Source organism: Dreissena polymorpha, chromosome 10 (genome assembly GCF_020536995.1).
Source record: "Dreissena polymorpha isolate Duluth1 chromosome 10, UMN_Dpol_1.0, whole genome shotgun sequence".
NCBI classification, from domain to species: domain Eukaryota; kingdom Metazoa; phylum Mollusca; class Bivalvia; order Myida; family Dreissenidae; genus Dreissena; species Dreissena polymorpha.
Window position 1 is genome coordinate 65,285,618 of NC_068364.1, and position 9,497 is coordinate 65,295,114.

At 34.0% G+C, this 9,497-nt stretch overlaps 1 long non-coding RNA gene across 1 annotated transcript; it reads left to right on the top strand.

The window, feature by feature from the left end:
• Positions 1–5,889: 5,889 nt before the first annotated feature.
• On the top strand, positions 5,890–9,129 carry LOC127848649 (uncharacterized). The gene is made up of 3 exons (XR_008034626.1): positions 5,890–6,026; positions 6,133–6,221; positions 7,284–9,129. It is a non-coding gene; the product is annotated as an uncharacterized LOC127848649 (long non-coding RNA).
• Positions 9,130–9,497: the final 368 nt, after the last annotated feature.

Sequence of the window (9,497 nt, forward strand, 5' to 3'; positions counted from 1 at the left end):
GTCGTGTGGTTCCCCGCTTTGGATTTACGATGATCAGAAGGATTGAAGCCAGTTAAATGCAATTAAAACACAAAAAATGCACCACAAAGCACTGTGCAATATATTTGACTGGTTCTTAGAATGGCACTTGGAGCTTGCCACATCAGTTTTTTTTCCATTTGGAATGGGGCCGAATACCGGACCCGATTTGAGACCGAATACTGGACCCGATTTTTAACGAAATCGACACTGCAGCTTAAGTATAAGATACATATTTTAAAAAGAACGTCCTCCTTCCAGCCCTTACGATTTATAAAGATTATCTCAAAATGTTTGTATTTTAAAAAATGCCTAATGTTTAAATTAAAAAAAGAATCCCCTGGAGCGGTGATAATTTTTTGCAACATCATAACAAATGGGCCTCTGCCATGATCTTTAGCCTCGTTAACCCTTTCTGTTGAAAACAATTTAAGCAGTGACACATACGCCTTTATAAATGTTATATTGTTCTATGATAAAATAAAAAGATTCAAAAGGTTTGAACAGAATCTTAAGACATCAGTGGGCACAAGAAGATTTTAGGCTCCAAAAAACCTCACCTCTTTGAATCAAAGTTTGTTAATTGAGTGAATGATCTTATCAGAAAATCCAAACTGTTTAAAGGGGCAAATGAAAAGTATTTCCCCATGACAACGCATATTCTTTGTTTTCAAAACGATATTTATCTAAAAAAAGATGTTTTATTTTTTGCCTTTAGTGGGAGTCAAACTTATGCCTTCACAAAATCTACTTCCATGAAATTTTAACTTCACTAACGTCCTCTTAGAAATAGTGTGCATGTGTATCGTGGATATTTATGTCAGTTCATTATATATTATGACTACTACCAATTGTCCCATGCATACTAAAAGTCTCCGTAGCGACAATTTCTTATTTAGGTATCCAAATGTTTTAATGAGCGTTTATAAAATGGTGACATTATACAAACAAATGTGTCCAGCAACCATTTAATCCAGTCTTGTTTAAATTTAATATTATTTTTCAATTATAATAAGGTATTAACCATCATTCTACCCCTTTAATTATGTATATTTAAAAATAAAATCACTATAATTTGGACAATTCAAAAGTCTATTCAATTGATTTATTCACCCAAATTGTCATTGTTCATAATTGATCATTTTTATATACCTGTTTGATAACTGTTGTTAATTAACTTTGTAGTGACCGGTATATAAGATGAAACAGAGATAACACATTGTTTAATACTTGCTAAGGAACAATACTCAACATACATGCAGGTAACTGATGGCTTGAAACATAACCAATGCTATTGAATTTAATTATAGTGTACTTCATAATATTTAAAGCTTGAAAATTCATGCCATAATCACTGAAGGCAAATTATTAAAGTTTTATGGATATTTTTTTGTTTATCAATATCAATTTAACAGGTTTTTATAATTGGTAGTTCTAAAATGTTGTGCAATTACCTAATTTAACTAGAATGCAAAATTGTAGTAGAAGAAAATTAAAACACCTGATAGCAATGTATTAATTCAGATAATTATCCCCCGCCATAGGCGGCGGGATATTGTTTTGGCGTTGTCCGTCCTTCCGTCTTTCCGTCCGTCTTTCCGTCCGTCCGTCCGTCCGTCCGGAGTCATATCTTGGAAGTGCTTTGGCGAATTACATTGAAACTTGGTGTGAGTATAATATATATGGATAAGAGAATGATGCACGCCAAATCGCACTGTAAACCATCTCTTCATGACGGAGTAATGGCCCTTTGTATATTGAAAAAAAATGCTTTTGTTGTGTGTCCGGAGCCATATCTTGGAAATGCTTTGGCGGATTTCATTGAAACTTGGTAGGAGTATATATATATTGTATATCAATAAGAGGATGCGGCACGCCATATGGCATTGTACACCATCTGTTAATAACGGAGTTATGGCCCTTTGTATCTTGAAAAAAATGCTTTTTTGAGTGTCAAATATAACACTTTTGTGTCCAGAAGCATATTGGCGGGGGATATCAATTCAACAAATTTGCTTGTTGTACATAGTTTTCCTCAAAAGGCAATTCATATGTACCCACTTGGAATAGGTGTGTATGTGGGGAAACGAAAATCACTTACTTAATATGTCTGTTTGTTTGTCTGTAATACTTAACATTTTCAGAAAACATTTCTTTTAACCCATACTGTTCCAATTACACGAGTTTCTGATATATATCTAGGCCTTTTCCGCTCCATTTTGGGAAAACGCCACACTGGAAATTTGGGAATTTCGTGTCTTGAAAACCCCATTTTTGGAAAAAAATTAATCGCAAATAATTGGGGAAAATAATGGCATGTAAATAGTGTTTCTTATATTTCAAAGAAGCCGTTAACTGGTAAATAACGACTATTTTGATAACATATTATTAAAATTTTACAAAACATTATGAACATGTGTGATAAGTGCAGGTTTTTTTTATCTGATTTTGGGGAAAGTGCCTGGCCTTTTTTTAGGTGAAAAAATCGCGCGAAACACCGGTTTTGGAGAAAAGAAGGAAAGTCTTAAATAATCAATTATACATATTTTACTGTTTTTTTAACAAATTCAAGGCAACAGATAATTTAATTATGCAATATGTTTATGCCCCCCTTCGGAGAAAAGGGGGTATATTGTTTTGCACATGTCGGTCGGTCGGTTGGTCGGTTGGTCCGTCCAACAGATGGTTTCCGGAATGCCCCCCTTCGAACAAGAGGGGATATATTGTTTTGCACATGTCAGTCGGCCGGTCGGTCGGTCAGTCGGTCGGTCCGTCCACCAGATGGTTTCCAGATGATAACTCAAGAACGCTTTGGCCTAGGATCATGAAACTTAATAGGTTTATTGATCATGACTGGCAAATGAGCCCTTTTGATTTTCAGGTCACTAGGTCAAAGGTCAAGGGTCAAGGTCACAGTGACTCAAAACAGTTAAATGGTTTCCGGATGATAACTTAAGAATAATTAGGCATAGGATCATGAAACTTCAGAGGTACATTTATCATGACTGACAGATGACCCCTATTGATTTTCAGGTCACTAAACCAAAGGTGAAGGTCACAGTGACTCGAAACAGTAAAATGGTTTCCGGATGATAACTTAAGAATGCTTACGCCTACTATCATGAAACTTCATAGGTACATTGATCATGACTGGCAGATGAGCCCTATTGATTTTCAGGTCACTAGGTCAAAGGTCAAGGTCACAGTGACTCAAAACAGTAAAATGGTTTCCGGATGATAACTCAAGAATGCTTACGCATAGGATCATGAAACTTCATAGGTGCATTTATCATGACTGGCAGATGACCCCTATTGAATTTCGGGTCATTAGGTCAAAGGTCAAGGTCACAGTGACTCAAAACAGTAAAATAGTTTCCGGGTTATAACTCAAGCATACTTAGGCCTAGGATCATGAAACTTCATAGGTACATTTATCATGACTGGCAGATGATCCCTATTGATTTTCAGGTCATTAGGTCAAAGGTCAAGGTCACAGTGACAAAAAACGTATACACACAATGGCTGCATCAACAACTGACAGCCCATATGGGGGAATGCATGTTTTACAAACAGCCCTTGTTCTATTTTCTACACTGGATCAGGTTAACTTTTTTATTTAAAGGTTAAAAAAAAATAATTTGGAATTGGGATTTTTTTTTCAAATGGGAAAAAAACAACCAGATTTGCATTGGGAATGGGGCCGAATTTCGGACCCGTGGCATAGGGCGGAAAAGGCCCTACATTCAATAACAAAGGGCCATTAATTGTTTATCCCATGCGCATGTCTTTGCAAGTTTGATAGAAAACATAGTGGGTCTGTACACATCTTTTAACGCGTCGTACCATTTCTTATAATTGTTACTATTGGCATAGCTTTCAACGGCTTTTTTCTGATCAAAGTATCTGACAAAGTTTATGCTTATTTTGTTGAAGGCGTCATTCCTGGCTACGGACTTTGGGTTTCTGAGGTAGGCTTTGTGGAGGTGGTGTTTATCATCCAATAAGTGTTTAATGTCCTCTCATCAAACCAGTCCTTGTGTTTCTTGCCCTAAGGGTGTCTGTGGTTGTAGCATAAATCAGTTTTTTGAGTAATGCCCAATCCAACGCGCTTCTGGGGCATTTACAAAGGAAAGCTTGCAGCTGGCAGTCTTTAACTTGGCGATGTTCATCCCGCATGTAACTCTTTCTCAAGATAACATAGTCAATAAGATACTGGTGGTTTGAGCGAGGATGCATCCATGACGTTCGCTAACGGGTGTGAAGGGGCAAGATAGTGTTTGTGATCAGAAGTTCATGCTCATCACATGTCTGGAGAAAAAAAAGACCATTGATGTTGCAGCGGACCACTACATGGTGTCCAAGGACTCTTTTCTAGTCAATGCCAACTCTTGGATTGAAGTCAATTAAACGTTTAGCTTGTCTCAACTATTTGATTATTTGATCACCTGTGATGTTTATCTTATTGATATACAAAGTTACTTCTTGTAATGTGGGTAATTATAGGAAATTATAGTTATTAAAGTAATAACATTGTCAGTGTAAGTTTTTTTAAATGATTGTCATTAAAGATAAGGTCAGATTAACCGAAGGTTTCTCGTCGCAAAAAAGTGGCGACAACTTTTTTGGGTGTCTGTGAAAACCCTGCATCACCAGCAAAGATAGCAAGTTCGACTGGTTGGTAAAATTAGTTTAAATTTTAAATTTAAATAATCTATCAAAGTAAAACAAACATGAACTAGTTCGCATTTTTTAGCATAGTAATTTCCTAATAATGTTTTTCTGACACGAGGTCCGACAGTTTCGGGAATTATCCCAGACCTCAGCAAATTTGATCGGAAATGTCCGCGGTCCGACGTCTTTTGCATGGGTTGGCAAACACAAGTTTAATAGTTGTATGAAAAAATACGTAGTTGTACAAATGTCATTAACATAAGTATTCATTTTAATAAAATTGTAATTATAAAATTGTTTTGTATATTAAAAGTACACTGATGGCTTATTTAAACCTGGTACCATTTGTGTTGTTTAAGAGCGAACCAACCACACAGGTCACGTTATGATATCATATAACTGGGAAGATCAGGAACTAATTAAAAACGTGCGAGACATATTGAAATCAAATGGATACGAGGTATCGTGATCTCTTTGAAATAATTAGTATGTATACATGCATTCCTTGCAGAACTCCTGTGTACACACATGTACGCATCGCAAGTATTAAAGTAATATTATCATTTCAATAGCGTTACGCATTACGTCAATATAAAACCGTTTTGTAATTAAAAAACACATGTATCTATGAGTCATGCAAAAAGCAAATGAATTTCAATATTCATGATGATATACGAGGAGACATATTTTCAATGACTGTCTCCTAATATTTACAGGTTTGGATGGATATAGACTGCATGCATGGATCGATATTCGACGTTATGTCGAGCGGTATAGAGAAAGCTCACGTCGTTCTATTTTGTTTGTCAGAAAAATACACGACAGTAAATATTGCCGCGCAGGTTTGTATAATGTTGCTTAATATGCTCGAAAATGCTCAATTTTGAACATGTTTGTTTTGTTTTAGAGTAGAATTTTAGAATTGCTTAATGTTGCATTATATTTTACATAGCTTGCCGGTGGTAATTATATTTTGATTTTTTTGATTTTGAAAAAAAATATTTTCATATCATAAAAATTATCTCTTTTGAAAAAATACAATGGAAATTAAATATAGAGATTGCTAGGTTGTGAAACCAAAATTAAATTGTAATGATCTTAAATTTACTACAGAGGCTGAATATGCGGATGAGTGTAGGAAACGCATGGTACCATTGAAGACTCAAACGGCTATAAGCCAGATGGATGGCTAGGAATCATGTGTGGCAAAAAGAAGTTTTTTCGATTTTAGTTGAAAAGAAAAGTTCGATGACAAAATGTCGGACCTTTTAAGAGAGATGAAGTAAGCGTATTCAGGACTTTTGAATGATGAAAATTCATCAAATCCACCACAAAAGGTAGTTATCTTGTATAGTATTCGTGCGTACATTGTTTTATTAATGATGTAAAACAGATCTTGTGTCACATTGCAAATCATACCAAAATTTAACATATGTTTTGTAGGATGCTAATAAGATCCGTCCGATTCAGACGGTGCTAAAATGGACACCTTTAGAAATTCAAAAATGGATGGAGAATAACGACTTGCTGAGGTAACAGTGCTGAACTATTATTCTAGTGTGAAATACATATAGAGGCTAAAATGTTACTGCCCTCTTGCTTTGTAATATATCCGATGCGGCTTAGAAAAAAATAGCGGCGAGGCTTCCTGAACTGATTTTTTATTTTATATAAATTTATCCAACGATAGGACAGTAACTGTTTTTTTCCGTTTATTATATCTATACGCCCTATTGTAAACGAACAAAATATATTAACTCGACGATTCTGAATTTGTGCGGGAATAGAATGTCGTATGACGTATGAGGTGTTAATAATGATGTCATGCGCACTTGACCGTAATATTTTTAAAATACCGTACTTATTTAGCTTTTTTGTGTCTAACATTTACTACATCATGGTATCACAATACTAGTTCTCAATAATCGTATTCACTTCTATCGAATATGAAAACTTTATAGTTAATTCCGTGTAATATGTCGTACCTCAAAACACGTACTGGCACGAAATATGTTCACGAACTATGTATATTTCGTGTTTATTTAGATTATTTATTCTTTAAAATGATGTGTGTTTTTTTGTGTGTACTTCAACGAATGCTGTTATTTATATGTATGTTAATGACGATGAGCTTCACATGCTTAAGTCAAAAATAAACTATTCTGTTCTGTTCTGTTCTGTTCATAAACGGTTACTATCGTGATCAAGCATTAATATCAGGCATTTGTGTACCAAGCCAATATCAGCTTAGATGTACGATAAAGAAAAATATTGAAATATGGCAACAAATGTATATGTATTTTATGGTTACATAATTCATGTAAATCATTGAATGACACTTATTGCATCAAGAGTTTGACAATTAAAAATATGTGAATCGACGTATTTAGTAATTGTTGAATTCAACTGTCGCATATAATGCTATTCGTGCAATAAAATTGCCTCTGTCATTATCAAAAAGTACTACATCACTGGCGTCTTTAGCTCAACATATTTTTTTTATATGTGTGGCAGTGGTTGGGAAAATGGTTATGGCTCAAAATCCACATTTTCAGGTTTTTATATATTTTATTTCAACTTTAATTCGTTTTCAGAGTTCTTCCTGGCGACGTAACTGCTTGGGACATAGCTATGCTTATTCGAATGAAAAAGGAGTCACCCGACACGTTTTACAAGTATATTCAGGAAGTGCTAAAAGTCGTCAAACTTTCATCAATGTCAAGACTAATTTGGGCTTTGGAAGATGTAAACCATTATTTGTAGGATAGTATCTCTTGTACTCATCAGTCCGGACCTTCCCATCGGCAGTTCAACGAGACAACGTTATATAACACTCTCAAATGTTGAATAGTTTATGTTTTTAGGAATTTTTATGTATTTGCAGTTTATATATGATCATATGGCTGAGTATACGCATGATTTTCGGTCTTCAGTGGAAAGAAGGTCATATTTACTTTATTATGGCGCGATGATTTTTCAAATCTCACAAAACATTATTATTTGTGTTTTTAAGGTTTAAAGGGGCCTTTTCACAGATTTTGGCATTTTTTAACTTATTCATTAAATGCTTTATATTGATAAATGTAAACATTGGATCGTAAAAGCATCAGTAAAAAATCAAGAATAAAATTTAAAAAAGGAAAAGAACATTGCCCGGAGCAGGTTTCGAACCAGTGACCCCTGAAGTCCTGCCAGAGTCCTGAAGTAAAAACGCTTTAGCCTACTGAGCTATTCCGCCGAGTACACATTCTTAACGTATTTTATACCTTATATAAGCAAACTTTGTAGTTTCACAAAATTTAACGACAAAAACAGAACTCTCCAAATTATTCAATCGTTTCGCGTTGCAACGCTTTATAATTTTTAGGTTTTAAAATCGTCAAAAGATGAATATAATGGCTATATTAGAGCATGGTAAATGTTCAGTATTACTGTTTCCTCACAAATATCAAAACTAAAACGAAAATTTGCGGATCTGAAACAACTTTTTTCAATTTTGTCAATTTACCAAAGCGTGAAAAGATCCCTTTAAGTAGGTTTAAACATGTGTTTAAGTTGCTTATTGGTAAAACTTATAAAAATTGTTTTGGGAATAATATGAAACAAGTCCCTGAGTTCAATTAAAAAACTATATATGGAACAAGCACATGCGCATAGTAACGAACCGTAGCAACCAATCAGAAGAGTCTGATCGATTATTAACGTTTCTTGTAAATGATACAATTACTACGGTGACATAGATCTAGCCAGTAATTTGTAAAGAAATATTGTCGATTTAAATTCAGTTTTATGTCCAAGAATCATCAACAAACATTGGCACGCCTGTTCCCTAAACGTTTTATACTTAGATTATTAAATTAATGTTTTCCTAATTTATCATTTGCTGTTTCACGAACGATATTTTATTACCATTTCTGATTTTTAATGAACATTTTAACGTGTCGCTGAAGGTACCCTTTTTGTGGGTCTGATGAATAATTAACAATTATGCAAATAAAATGCCAGTTAACCGGATAAATAATAAAAGTTATTGCTTTAAAATTTGAATATCAATTCTTATTTTTATTTACTCTTGTGATTCGTTCATAAAACTGGAATAAATGTGATGTAAAGCATCTTGAGTAACAATCCTTTAGTTTGATATTACTGTTCCAAGTCGGTAACCAATAATTATACCATTTTTATGTTTATGGTATATGTATATCCTATATTGTCGGGCATTTGGTATCTTGCCTTAAATAACATACAAGCGGGTGGTAACGATATTCTTAATCCTGATTGTGGATTTTCATTATTCCTCTATTTACTTAAGTATATTGGATATGCATATCTGAATGTTTTGACAGTTTAAACTCTATTTTTCTAGCTTTGTTTTTATTTTTTTTTATTTGTATTTATTAATTTATTTATTTATATGTATAATATACAATGAAGTACTAAGTTATTCTTTTTATGAATTAAATATTACACGGAGACGATAGAAAAACAACAAGAAAGTACATGAATTTGTATTGTTCACGATGTTGTATATATTTTCAAACACAGTAAAAATCGCTTTTCAATACGAAACAAATTGCTACCAGTTCAATCGACAAAAGCTTAATCCAAAACAAAATTATTCATCTATCAACTATGAAGGTCATCATAAAATATAACACGCACTAAAAAGCGCCCCATAGCCCCATATGCAAGGAAAACTTCACATACCCACATATAGTGAAAACTTCACATAGCCACATAAAGTGAAAACTTCACAAAGCCACATATAGTGAAAACTTCACATAACCACATATAGGAAAACTTCAGAT